Raw genomic sequence first — 12708 nt, forward strand, 5'->3', positions numbered from 1 at the left:
TGCAACGTGAAACAGGGAGTTGTAGTTCTTTACAGAAAGAGCAGTCGTATACAAACCATTACAGTTCCTAAACACCAGAATTTTTGGGGGGGGGAATCACAATCATGACACAGCCCTTAACTTATGACACAATGTTCTCACTACAACTGAGGACTCTTACAGTGGTGGACTTTATTTAATAAATAGGTCTGTAGGCTTTTAGCTGGAGTTGAATATACTCCTTAGGAAACTGGGGAAACAGCTTGATTGTGCTACTAGAGACGTGTAATGAGAAGAATAAGAACATATTTGATTGATCAGAAAGTGTATGTCCACATGCCAAGCCAACAGGCTTTGGCCGAGAGCTTAAAACGCATCAGTTTTCACTATCTGAACACCTGAACCACTACATGGGCTGGGTTGAATATAATGGTACTCATCGTATAGGCCAGGCTACACATATTCCTATACAGCAGACATAGGCCTACAAGTTGTTGAAATTTAAAGGAAATGGTCCCGCTTTCGCGGAGACTGCATTCACAGTAAATGCTGCATATGTTGGCTTAGTCTGAAATTACCTTTACATTTCTATCGCCTGTCTCAGCTGTGATTCTTTTAGAATTTTCTGATTAATAAATTGTTGTTGCTCCATCGTTCTTTCGTTTGAATCACAGCTACGTTTTCATATATAACATGGGATTGTTTTAAATAATGTCTGTAACAAATAGGCTAACAACTGACATAGTTACAGAAACCAGAAGAGGTGTGAACTACAAATATGGCACCCGTTTTGTAGTTTTCTTCCTAACTCTAACCCTAGCTCAGTTGATCTGCTTTATCAATGGTGCAACATTCAGCCCCTCCAAAATGCCTTAATTCATCTGACACCTCCCTTACGCAGATCTACTGACATCGGAATCACTATTTCAATTTGTCTACAGACTCAATAGTATTTGCCTTGCAAAATCCAATATTCTCATTCATTTTGATGATTGTTTCTCATTAAGAGACATTCACTAAGAGGATATAAGTTGTTCAGACCAATGTGCTGCTCTAACATTTTAACTCTGAGCCATGTGACTATAGAGTAGCCTACATCTATAGTCTACTGTAATATCATATGCTGCTTCAGGCTAAATACTAGAGTTTTCTGTGTGTTTCAATAGGACAAATGGAAAGTCTGTATTCCAAATTGTGGTGTGGTGTATCTACAATGTTACCCTCCCTAAATAATGCAAAAGTTACATTTTATCTTCATTCATGAGGAGAGAATACAGGAGACTAATAAAGCAAGCAGAGGACCATTTTGTGGTGTTGAAACGTAAAGCGGCAACTGCAAAAGCAATGAATAGGAGGTGAACAGCACCTGGTGCTGAAAATATAGCTAACTTCGTATGCAAGTGTTGAAAGAAATCTATACCAGTTAAGTAATTCATTTCAACAATAATCTTCATTTTAATGTGACTTTTCAAATAACATGGGGGCTTAATTTTTTCAGAGCGAAGTTATTTTAGTATAGTGAATGACAGGAAAACACTCAGATCTAACAGTCCATTTCACCTGGGAAAGGTACGTGACATTTCAATCTTACAAAATGGTGCTAACTGGGCGTAGGCAAGTCAAATTCAAAAACATATTGTTCATATAATGTATTATACGATTCGTATATCGTGGTTATTTTACCATTTGTAAAAATGTAATGTATCATAGTTCTAAATCGTTTTTCATAATATCAGAACATTTGTTGTTTTCAAAATTACAATGGGCTCCTGCTTCCTGTGTAATTTGGTATGAAACCACTGAACATACTTTTCTTAACATTTATATTATGAACTGAATTCAGTTATAGCATAATAATAACATACCTGTTGAACAAAGCAACACACTAGAATGAGAGAAATTATTAAAAGAGAAAGTGAGACATTATTATTATGAATAATTGGTATTATTATTGTTATTAATTAAATCACCTGACTGTTTGGATATATCTGTTAGTAAATGCTTTATTTGTAAGAGATAATTAATAATCTAGAACAATTGACCTTCAAGAACTGTGTTGACCACAATCAACATGTCGGATCTCTGTTTAGGGGTTTGTGCTCTAAAATGAGTCTCTCTGGGGAGAAAGAGGAGGACGGCCCTGCCTCTAAAAGGATTGTCTTTGGGGAACATGGCACCAAATCTAAGAGGTGAGAGGACAATTTTCTAAAGATTTTATGAAGAGTTTATATCCAAAACACTATATCCACCATCTTTTCACATTTGTGTTTTTTCATCAGAAATAAAGGCTTATGGGTGTGTAAAATATTATTGTTCTAAGATTTTAAATTCATAGATGTTAGCGTATGACATTTTACTGAGAACATCACAGCAAGATGAAACAAATATTGTTGCATTCTCTAGATTCTCCCATTTTATTTGCGCCATAAAGCACCACAGTGGAGGTGAAATAATAATACCCATAACACCTAGCGGTCAAACAGGGAAATGGTTTCAATAGTTTTAAAGAGCCCCACAATGGAGGTGTCATAAAACCCATAACACCTAGAGGTCAAACAGGGAAATGGTTTCAATAGTTTTTCTGAGAAAAAACATGAGCTGGCGCACACCCAGATTTTTTTTATGTGGAGGTTCTGATAAAAATGAAATAGAGTCCCACACTCCATATATAAACTCCCAGTAATTTATTGGGTAAATCAAGAACATTTCAGCATCACTGTGTCTACTCCAGGTTTGGGGTGGCAGGGTAACCTAGTGGTTAGAGCATTGGACTACTAACTGAAAGGTTGCAAGTTCATATCCCTGAGCTGACAAGGTACTAGTCTGTCATTCTGCCCCTGAACAGGCAGTTCCTAGGCTGTCATTGAAAATAAGAATAGGTTCTTAACTAACTTGCCTAGTTAAATAAAGGTAAAAAAATAAAAGGTTAATGTCATGAATACTTGAACCAGGTTATGTAGACAAACAGTGCAATTAGTGTAACCAATAGTGAGGGGTGTGTCAAAATTATTAAGTTAATAAGAATGAATTAGTGAAACTGTTAAAAAACAATAGTTTATGGCATATTGAATATATTAGGCTATTGTTATCATATGGAAACATCATTGAATATTGTACATAACATTAGCATCAATATACATTATTGTTTAATTCAATTTCACATATTTAATTGTTTCCTATTTCAATAAAAAAAATGTAACATGTAATGTTTTGGTTCAAACATAATGCATAATAAGCATCATCAACAGGGGGAACATATTGGGTGTACGCTAATAAGCTGTAGAAAGAATAAATCCATTTAAAAGAGAGAATTGTTCATAAGAAGGGCCTGAGATCAAAGTCAATATTCAGACCACTAGGGGTCAATGTTTTTAGGATATCCAGTAAGCCTCCCCTTGTAGTAGTACGATCTCCATGTTAACTCCTCTCCTTGGTAGAGCAACATGCTCAATGCCTGTGTATTTGAGGTATGAGATTGGAAGGTTAGCTTCAACAAAGTGAGCTGCTATTGGATAGTCAGGGGGCAGGTCAGATCTCACCAAGCTATCTCCATGAGTGTCTTATTGGGATCAGGGGGTAGGTCAGATCTCACCAAGATATCTCTAAGAGTGTCTAAGTGGGCTCAGGGGGACAGGTCAGATCTCACCAAGCTATCTCAAATATTGCGACCACACTTATAGACCACCAGTGGGGGTTCCTTTTTTTTGTTTGCAATTTTTTGGTTTGTCTGATTGCAGAATATTCCAGTGCTTTTTCAGGATGGCTTTAATTTTCTCTGAATACTTGGTGTACTTGGTGCAAAAGATGGTTGTTTTTCTTCTTTGGTAGATTGTTTTGCAATTCCTCTCTTGGTTTTTGAGATGTTTTCATCATTGCAGCATCGAGTTGTGTCCTTGTAGCCTCTCATTTTGAATTTATCTGTCTTTTAAAAAAATTCTGTCAAAATCCAATAGTTTTTCCATCATACATTTTTCCTATAGAGAATTGTAGAAACACTTCAAATGTTTTGTGTAGGTTGGGGTGGTGCAGCGGTTCTTGTGGGCACATTTTGTCACCAAAGTCTGTCATTCTCTGGATTTATGGTGCTTTCAAGGAAACTGGGAAGTTTGAATTATGATGTTAGTGATCTTCAGGACGGAGCTCTAGAAAGAGGCCCAAGTTCCCGACTTGTATTTTCAAGTCGAATGACTGCGCAAACTGTATTTTCTCAGTAGGAGCATGGTTTTTTCTGGGTTTCCAGTTGTCCTGAAATCACTGAAGTCTGATATTTCCCAGTTTCAGTTGTTTTGAATGCAGCAGAAGTTATGCTGGATTCACAGCATGGCCAATGTATTCAACCTTTTCTGTCCCATGGTGTTGCAGGTGAATGTTTATCCTTTTAAGCTTGGAAAAGAGACCATTAAATGCAGATTTGGACCACACATCCTCTCCACTGAATTGCTGGCTAGTGGATGTTTTGCAATGCTTGCAGTTAGCCATAGATTCCTTCCAAACCACTCATTCCAAACCACTCATTGCTAGCTAAGATGTTGACATGATCAGTCCAATCAAAGCTACTGTAGACAAAACGTGATTTGACGTCATTTTATCTGTGGCCAATGACCTTGAGCCTTTTGAATGGGCACTTCTAATGTAACTCTAGGGCAGCACCCAATCGGCTTGAATTTTTAAGCTCTCCCTGTAGATTTTGTGGTGATGTAGTGTCTCCATGAGTGACAGAACACTGAGCCAATCAAGGCGCAACTACAGAACATTACCAACTACGCTCAGTATTTCCTGCTGGCTGCCCCACCACCGCAGAAAGCACTGAGCTAGGCTGAAACAGCTGCATTTTGGAGCTGCCTTACTCAATAAATAAAAAAAGAGACCATATTTGTACGTGGTTTATTAACTCAATTATTATTATTATTTGTACATTATTTGCAAACTGATATATGACATGTATTAATGCCAAAATAACATGCTAAACAGGTGGGGCTCTGTACCTGAATAACAGGAGAGGCTCTGTACCTGAATAACAGGTGGGGCTCTGCACCTGAATAACAGGTGGGGCTCTGTACCTGAATAACATGCTGCCTTGAAATACAACTCACCTTCTGAACAATCTATTCCTATCCCAATGTTCTGCATCACAATCTCAGCTTTCCTATTGTTATCAATGAGACCTACCCACATTAACTGTAGGTGTACCTAAAGTATTGCTGCTGCCAATGCTAAGTGAGCACTCTCACTGTTCACCTGGGTACATATAGTTATAACCCACAGTGTTAGTGATGGCTGGTACAAACTGATGAAACATTAAACATTTTCTGGTCATGGTTAAGCATATTTGTTATCAGAAAAGTATACAACCTAAACAAAACACATGTCCATGCCCTCTTTTTCAAGATGTGGCCAATTTAAACGGACAGAATAAAACAAATTATTAAGAAATAACACTTTTTTTGATGACTTGTTGTTTCCAAATGGCTGCTGGGTCATTTGACATGCATCGAAATCTTTGTTTGTAGGCATTGAACTGAGTGCATGCTGATCAGGTTCACAGAGTTGCAAACCAAATGGATGGGTCTAGCTCATTGATTTGTAGATATGATGCAGTTGCTACCTCAGATTATGAGCTTAGCAGGTGTCGCAAATGAGTTATGTAGTACCCACAGAAAGCCACAGAGAGGAGGAAGAGAGCTATAAACCATACAGATTTTTGCCTTAAAAACCCTAAACATAACAATCAATAAATTGTATTTATAAAGCCCTTTTTACATCAGCAGATTTCACAAAGTGCTCTACAGAAGCTCTAACCCTACATATTACCTATTTTAGCCTTAAACCTAATTCTTGTGTGGGGTAGCCTAGAAAACATTTAGAAACTATTTTAGTAATAATATTATGTTAGTAAATACAATAATAGTACTAAATAGCATTTTGATTATTTTGTTTTGTTATTTCATTATATTTATTATTCAAGGCAGAACACTTGATTAACAAGCCACATTAGTTGAATTTTTCAAATGTGGTTTGAACTGTGTGACCTAGTAACCACTATGTGAAAGTCCAGCAATTGCAGTGGGATAGATGGGGCAGGTTTGAGACAGATCTAAGGAATTAATGAGAAAAATACACTTTATTTCTCAGCTGAGAAATCTCTGAGTGTGAGGCAGATATATATTATTACTGTGTAAAACCTAGCAGTAGTACTGATTTCTCTGAGAGTGAGGCAGATATATATTATTGCTGTGTAAAACCTAGCAGTACTACTGATTTCTCTGAGTGTGAGGCAGATACATATTATTACTGTGTAAAACCTAGCAGTACTACTGATTTCTCTGAGTGTGAGGCAGATATATATTATTGCTGTGTAAAACCTAGCAGTACTACTGATTTCTCTGAGTGTGAGGCAGATATATATTATTACTGTGTAAAACCTAGCAGTAGTACTGATTTCTCTGAGAGTGAGGCAGATATATATTATTGCTGTGTAAAACCTAGCAGTACTACTGATTTCTCTGAGTGTGAGGCAGATACATATTATTACTGTGTAAAACCTAGCAGTACTACTGATTTCTCTGAGAGTGAGGCAGATACATATTATTACTGGGTAAAACCTAGCAGTACTACTGATTTCTCTGAGAGTGAGGCAGATACATATTATTACTGGGTAAAACCTAGCAGTACTACTGATTTCTCTGAGAGTGAGGCAGATACATATTATTACTGGGTAAAACCTAGCAGTACTACTGATTTCACTGAGAGTGAGGCAGATATATATTATTACTGTGTAAAACCTAGCAGTACTACTGATTTCTCTGAGAGTGAGGCAGATATATATTATTACTGTGTAAAACCTAGCAGTACTACTGAATTCTCTGAGAATGAGGCAGATATATATTACTAATGAGTAAAGACGGTGTTGTGTAGCTTGATGTCCCCCTGACAAAGTTTATTATGTGCACGGCGTCCGGCTGTTGACGCAGACTGGGGCACCTTTTTGACAGACGCAATTATGCTATCCAATTCCTCCAAAACTGTCACCGTGAACTTTTTTAAATAGATCTGTGTCTGTGAAGAGCATGTTGTGTTTGACCTTCTGTTGTTAGGTTCAGGCCACGAACGAGGATTCTACTGCCGTGTTTGTAGCTTGTAGTTAATGCTTCAATCTTTCTGCGTCGGGCCTCTGTCTGAGATTCATAATGCCGACTGAGATTGAATTCTTTGAAAACAGTGACATTTTCATTGCAAACGAAACACATTGGCTGGGCATTGGAGAAAGATGGTAAGATGAATGCATATCTCTCTGTCCGTTCTTCCCTGAAACTTAGATTTTCATTATCCACCTTTCTTTTGCTACTTTTTGAGAGTGACATGTTCTCTTACTATCAAGCTAATTGTTCTGAATGAATGTTGACATTAAGAAAGTAGTGTAGACTACAGTAGGCTACAAAGACCTGTTTTACCCCATTAATAAAGTAGGGTAGACTACAGTAGGCTACATAGACCTGTTTTACCCATTAATAAAGTAGTGTAGACTACAGTAGGCTACATAGACCTGTTTTACCCCATTAATAAAGTAGTGCAGACTACAGTAGGCTACATAGACCTGTTTTACCCATTAATAAAGTAGTGTAGACTACAATAGGCTACATAGACTGGTTTTACCCCATTAATAAAGTAGTGTAGACTACAGTAGGGTACATAGACCTGTTTTACCCATTAATAAAGTAGTGTAGACTACAGTAGGCTACATCAACCTGTTTTAACCCATTAATATGCTAATTATGTTCTGGCCCACCGACTTGAACTCAGAAATAAATTGTCCCAAAGCCAAATCTAGTTGACAAACTTTTACTGGCCAACTGCTGTTATGTTTATGATATACTATGGTGTTGTGTCACTAGACTTTGACCAGATATTATTACATCCAAAGATCAACTGAACCTAGAACATAGATACAGAGACACTTGTCATCAGGAAGGTGCTCTCTCAGCACAACGGACAATATCTCAATGACTTGACATGTTCTGGTTGTGAATTCAGGCTACAAGGTAAGAATCTTCCCAGTGATTATTGTAAAGTGTGTAGGGACATAACATGTATGGTGTTATTTTAGTATAGTGAATGACAGGAAAACACTCAGATCTAACAGTCCATTTCACCTGGGAAAGGTACGTGACATTTCAATCTTACAAAATGGTGCTAACTGGGCGTAGGCAAGTCAAATTCAAAAACATATTGTTCATATAATGTATTATACGATTCGTATATCGTGGTTATTTTACCATTTGTAAAAATGTAATGTATCATAGTTCTAAATCGTTTTTCATAATATCAGAACATTTGTTGTTTTCAAAATTACAATGGGCTCCTGCTTCCTGTGTAATTTGGTATGAAACCACTGAACATACTTTTCTTAACATTTATATTATGAACTGAATTCAGTTATAGCATAATAATAACATACCTGTTGAACAAAGCAACACACTAGAATGAGAGAAATTATTAAAAGAGAAAGTGAGACATTATTATTATGAATAATTGGTATTATTATTGTTATTAATTAAATCACCTGACTGTTTGGATATATCTGTTAGTAAATGCTTTATTTGTAAGAGATAATTAATAATCTAGAACAATTGACCTTCAAGAACTGTGTTGACCACAATCAACATGTCGGATCTCTGTTTAGGGGTTTGTGCTCTAAAATGAGTCTCTCTGGGGAGAAAGAGGAGGACGGCCCTGCCTCTAAAAGGATTGTCTTTGGGGAACATGGCACCAAATCTAAGAGGTGAGAGGACAATTTTCTAAAGATTTTATGAAGAGTTTATATCCAAAACACTATATCCACCATCTTTTCACATTTGTGTTTTTTCATCAGAAATAAAGGCTTATGGGTGTGTAAAATATTATTGTTCTAAGATTTTAAATTCATAGATGTTAGCGTATGACATTTTACTGAGAACATCACAGCAAGATGAAACAAATATTGTTGCATTCTCTAGATTCTCCCATTTTATTTGCGCCATAAAGCACCACAGTGGAGGTGAAATAATAATACCCATAACACCTAGCGGTCAAACAGGGAAATGGTTTCAATAGTTTTAAAGAGCCCCACAATGGAGGTGTCATAAAACCCATAACACCTAGAGGTCAAACAGGGAAATGGTTTCAATAGTTTTTCTGAGAAAAAACATGAGCTGGCACACACCCAGATTTTTTTTATGTGGAGGTTCTGATAAAAATGAAATAGAGTCCCACACTCCATATATAAACTCCCAGTAATTTATTGGGTAAATCAAGAACATTTCAGCATCACTGTGTCTACTCCAGGTTTGGGGTGGCAGGGTAACCTAGTGGTTAGAGCATTGGACTACTAACTGAAAGGTTGCAAGTTCATATCCCTGAGCTGACAAGGTACTAGTCTGTCATTCTGCCCCTGAACAGGCAGTTCCTAGGCTGTCATTGAAAATAAGAATAGGTTCTTAACTAACTTGCCTAGTTAAATAAAGGTAAAAAAATAAAAGGTTAATGTCATGAATACTTGAACCAGGTTATGTAGACAAACAGTGCAATTAGTGTAACCAATAGTGAGGGGTGTGTCAAAATTATTAAGTTAATAAGAATGAATTAGTGAAACTGTTAAAAAACAATAGTTTATGGCATATTGAATATATTAGGCTATTGTTATCATATGGAAACATCATTGAATATTGTACATAACATTAGCATCAATATACATTATTGTTTAATTCAATTTCACATATTTAATTGTTTCCTATTTCAATAAAAAAAATGTAACATGTAATGTTTTGGTTCAAACATAATGCATAATAAGCATCATCAACAGGGGGAACATATTGGGTGTACGCTAATAAGCTGTAGAAAGAATAAATCCATTTAAAAGAGAGAATTGTTCATAAGAAGGGCCTGAGATCAAAGTCAATATTCAGACCACTAGGGGTCAATGTTTTTAGGATATCCAGTAAGCCTCCCCTTGTAGTAGTACGATCTCCATGTTAACTCCTCTCCTTGGTAGAGCAACATGCTCAATGCCTGTGTATTTGAGGTATGAGATTGGAAGGTTAGCTTCAACAAAGTGAGCTGCTATTGGATAGTCAGGGGGCAGGTCAGATCTCACCAAGCTATCTCCATGAGTGTCTTATTGGGATCAGGGGGTAGGTCAGATCTCACCAAGCTATCTCAAATATTGCGACCACACTTATAGACCACCAGTGGGGGTTCCTTTTTTTTGTTTGCAATTTTTTGGTTTGTCTGATTGCAGAATATTCCAGTGCTTTTTCAGGATGGCTTTAATTTTCTCTGAATACTTGGTGTACTTGGTGCAAAAGATGGTTGTTTTTCTTCTTTGGTAGATTGTTTTGCAATTCCTCTCTTGGTTTTTGAGATGTTTTCATCATTGCAGCATCGAGTTGTGTCCTTGTAGCCTCTCATTTTGAATTTATCTGTCTTTTAAAAAAATTCTGTCAAAATCCAATAGTTTTTCCATCATACATTTTTCCTATAGAGAATTGTAGAAACACTTCAAATGTTTTGTGTAGGTTGGGGTGGTGCAGCGGTTCTTGTGGGCACATTTTGTCATCAAAGTCTGTCATTCTCTGGATTTATGGTGCTTTCAAGGAAACTGGGAAGTTTGAATTATGATGTTAGTGATCTTCAGGACGGAGCTCTAGAAAGAGGCCCAAGTTCCCGACTTGTATTTTCAAGTCGAATGACTGCGCAAACTGTATTTTCTCAGTAGGAGCATGGTTTTTTCTGGGTTTCCAGTTGTCCTGAAATCACTGAAGTCTGATATTTCCCAGTTTCAGTTGTTTTGAATGCAGCAGAAGTTATGCTGGATTCACAGCATGGCCAATGTATTCAACCTTTTCTGTCCCATGGTGTTGCAGGTGAATGTTTATCCTTTTAAGCTTGGAAAAGAGACCATTAAATGCAGATTTGGACCACACATCCTCTCCACTGAATTGCTGGCTAGTGGATGTTTTGCAATGCTTGCAGTTAGCCATAGATTCCTTCCAAACCACTCATTCCAAACCACTCATTGCTAGCTAAGATGTTGACATGATCAGTCCAATCAAAGCTACTGTAGACAAAACGTGATTTGACGTCATTTTATCTGTGGCCAATGACCTTGAGCCTTTTGAATGGGCACGTCTAATGTAACTCTAGGGCAGCACCCAATCGGCTTGAATTTTTAAGCTCTCCCTGTAGATTTTGTGGTGATGTAGTGTCTCCATGAGTGACAGAACACTGAGCCAATCAAGGCGCAACTACAGAACATTACCAACTACGCTCAGTATTTCCTGCTGGCTGCCCCACCACCGCAGAAAGCACTGAGCTAGGCTGAAACAGCTGCATTTTGGAGCTGCCTTACTCAATAAATAAAAAAAGAGACCATATTTGTACGTGGTTTATTAACTCAATTATTATTATTATTTGTACATTATTTGCAAACTGATATGACATGTATTAATGCCAAAATAACATGCTAAACAGGTGGGGCTCTGTACCTGAATAACAGGAGAGGCTCTGTACCTGAATAACAGGTGGGGCTCTGCACCTGAATAACAGGTGGGGCTCTGTACCTGAATAACATGCTGCCTTGAAATACAACTCACCTTCTGAACAATCTATTCCTATCCCAATGTTCTGCATCACCAATGTTCTGCATCACAATCTCAGCTTTCCTATTGTTACCTCAGATTATGAGCTTAGCAGGTGTCGCAAATGAGTTATGTAGTACCCACAGAAAGCCACAGAGAGGAGGAAGAGAGCTATAAACCATACAGATTTTTGCCTTAAAAACCCTAAACATAACAATCAATAAATTGTATTTATAAAGCCCTTTTTACATCAGCAGATTTCACAAAGTGCTCTACAGAAGCTCTAACCCTACATATTACCTATTTTAGCCTTAAACCTAATTCTTGTGTAGGGTAGCCTAGAAAACATTTAGAAACTATTTTAGTAATAATATTATGTTAGTAAATACAATAATAGTACTAAATAGCATTTTGATTATTTTGTTTTGTTATTTCATTATATTTATTATTCAAGGCAGAACACTTGATTAACAAGCCACATTAGTTGAATTTTTCAAATGTGGTTTGAACTGTGTGACCTAGTAACCACTATGTGAAAGTCCAGCAATTGCAGTGGGATAGATGGGGCAGGTTTGAGACAGATCTAAGGAATTAATGAGAAAAATACACTTTATTTCTCAGCTGAGAAATCTCTGAGTGTGAGGCAGATATATATTATTACTGTGTAAAACCTAGCAGTAGTACTAATTTCTCTGAGAGTGAGGCAGATATATATTATTGCTGTGTAAAACCTAGCAGTACTACTGATTTCTCTGAGTGTGAGGCAGATACATATTATTACTGTGTAAAACCTAGCAGTACTACTGATTTCTCTGAGTGTGAGGCAGATATATATTATTGCTGTGTAAAACCTAGCAGTACTACTGATTTCTCTGAGTGTGAGGCAGATATATATTATTACTGTGTAAAACCTAGCAGTAGTACTGATTTCTCTGAGAGTGAGGCAGATATATATTATTGCTGTGTAAAACCTAGCAGTACTACTGATTTCTCTGAGTGTGAGGCAGATACATATTATTACTGTGTAAAACCTAGCAGTACTACTGATTTCTCTGAGAGTGAGGCAGATACATATTATTACTGGGTAAAACCTAGCAGTACTACTGATTTCTCTGAG

At 37.0% G+C, this 12708-nt stretch overlaps 1 long non-coding RNA gene across 1 annotated transcript; it reads left to right on the forward strand.

Annotated features, from left to right (window-relative positions):
* Positions 1 to 1507: 1507 nt before the first annotated feature.
* Positions 1508 to 8876, forward strand: LOC116354956 (uncharacterized). Its single transcript, XR_004204135.1, has 2 exons — positions 1508 to 2168; positions 8660 to 8876. It is a non-coding gene; the product is annotated as an uncharacterized LOC116354956 (long non-coding RNA).
* The last annotated feature ends 3832 nt before the right edge of the window (positions 8877 to 12708 follow it).

Source organism: Oncorhynchus kisutch, linkage group LG19 (genome assembly GCF_002021735.2).
Source record: "Oncorhynchus kisutch isolate 150728-3 linkage group LG19, Okis_V2, whole genome shotgun sequence".
NCBI classification, from domain to species: Eukaryota; Metazoa; Chordata; class Actinopteri; order Salmoniformes; family Salmonidae; genus Oncorhynchus; species Oncorhynchus kisutch.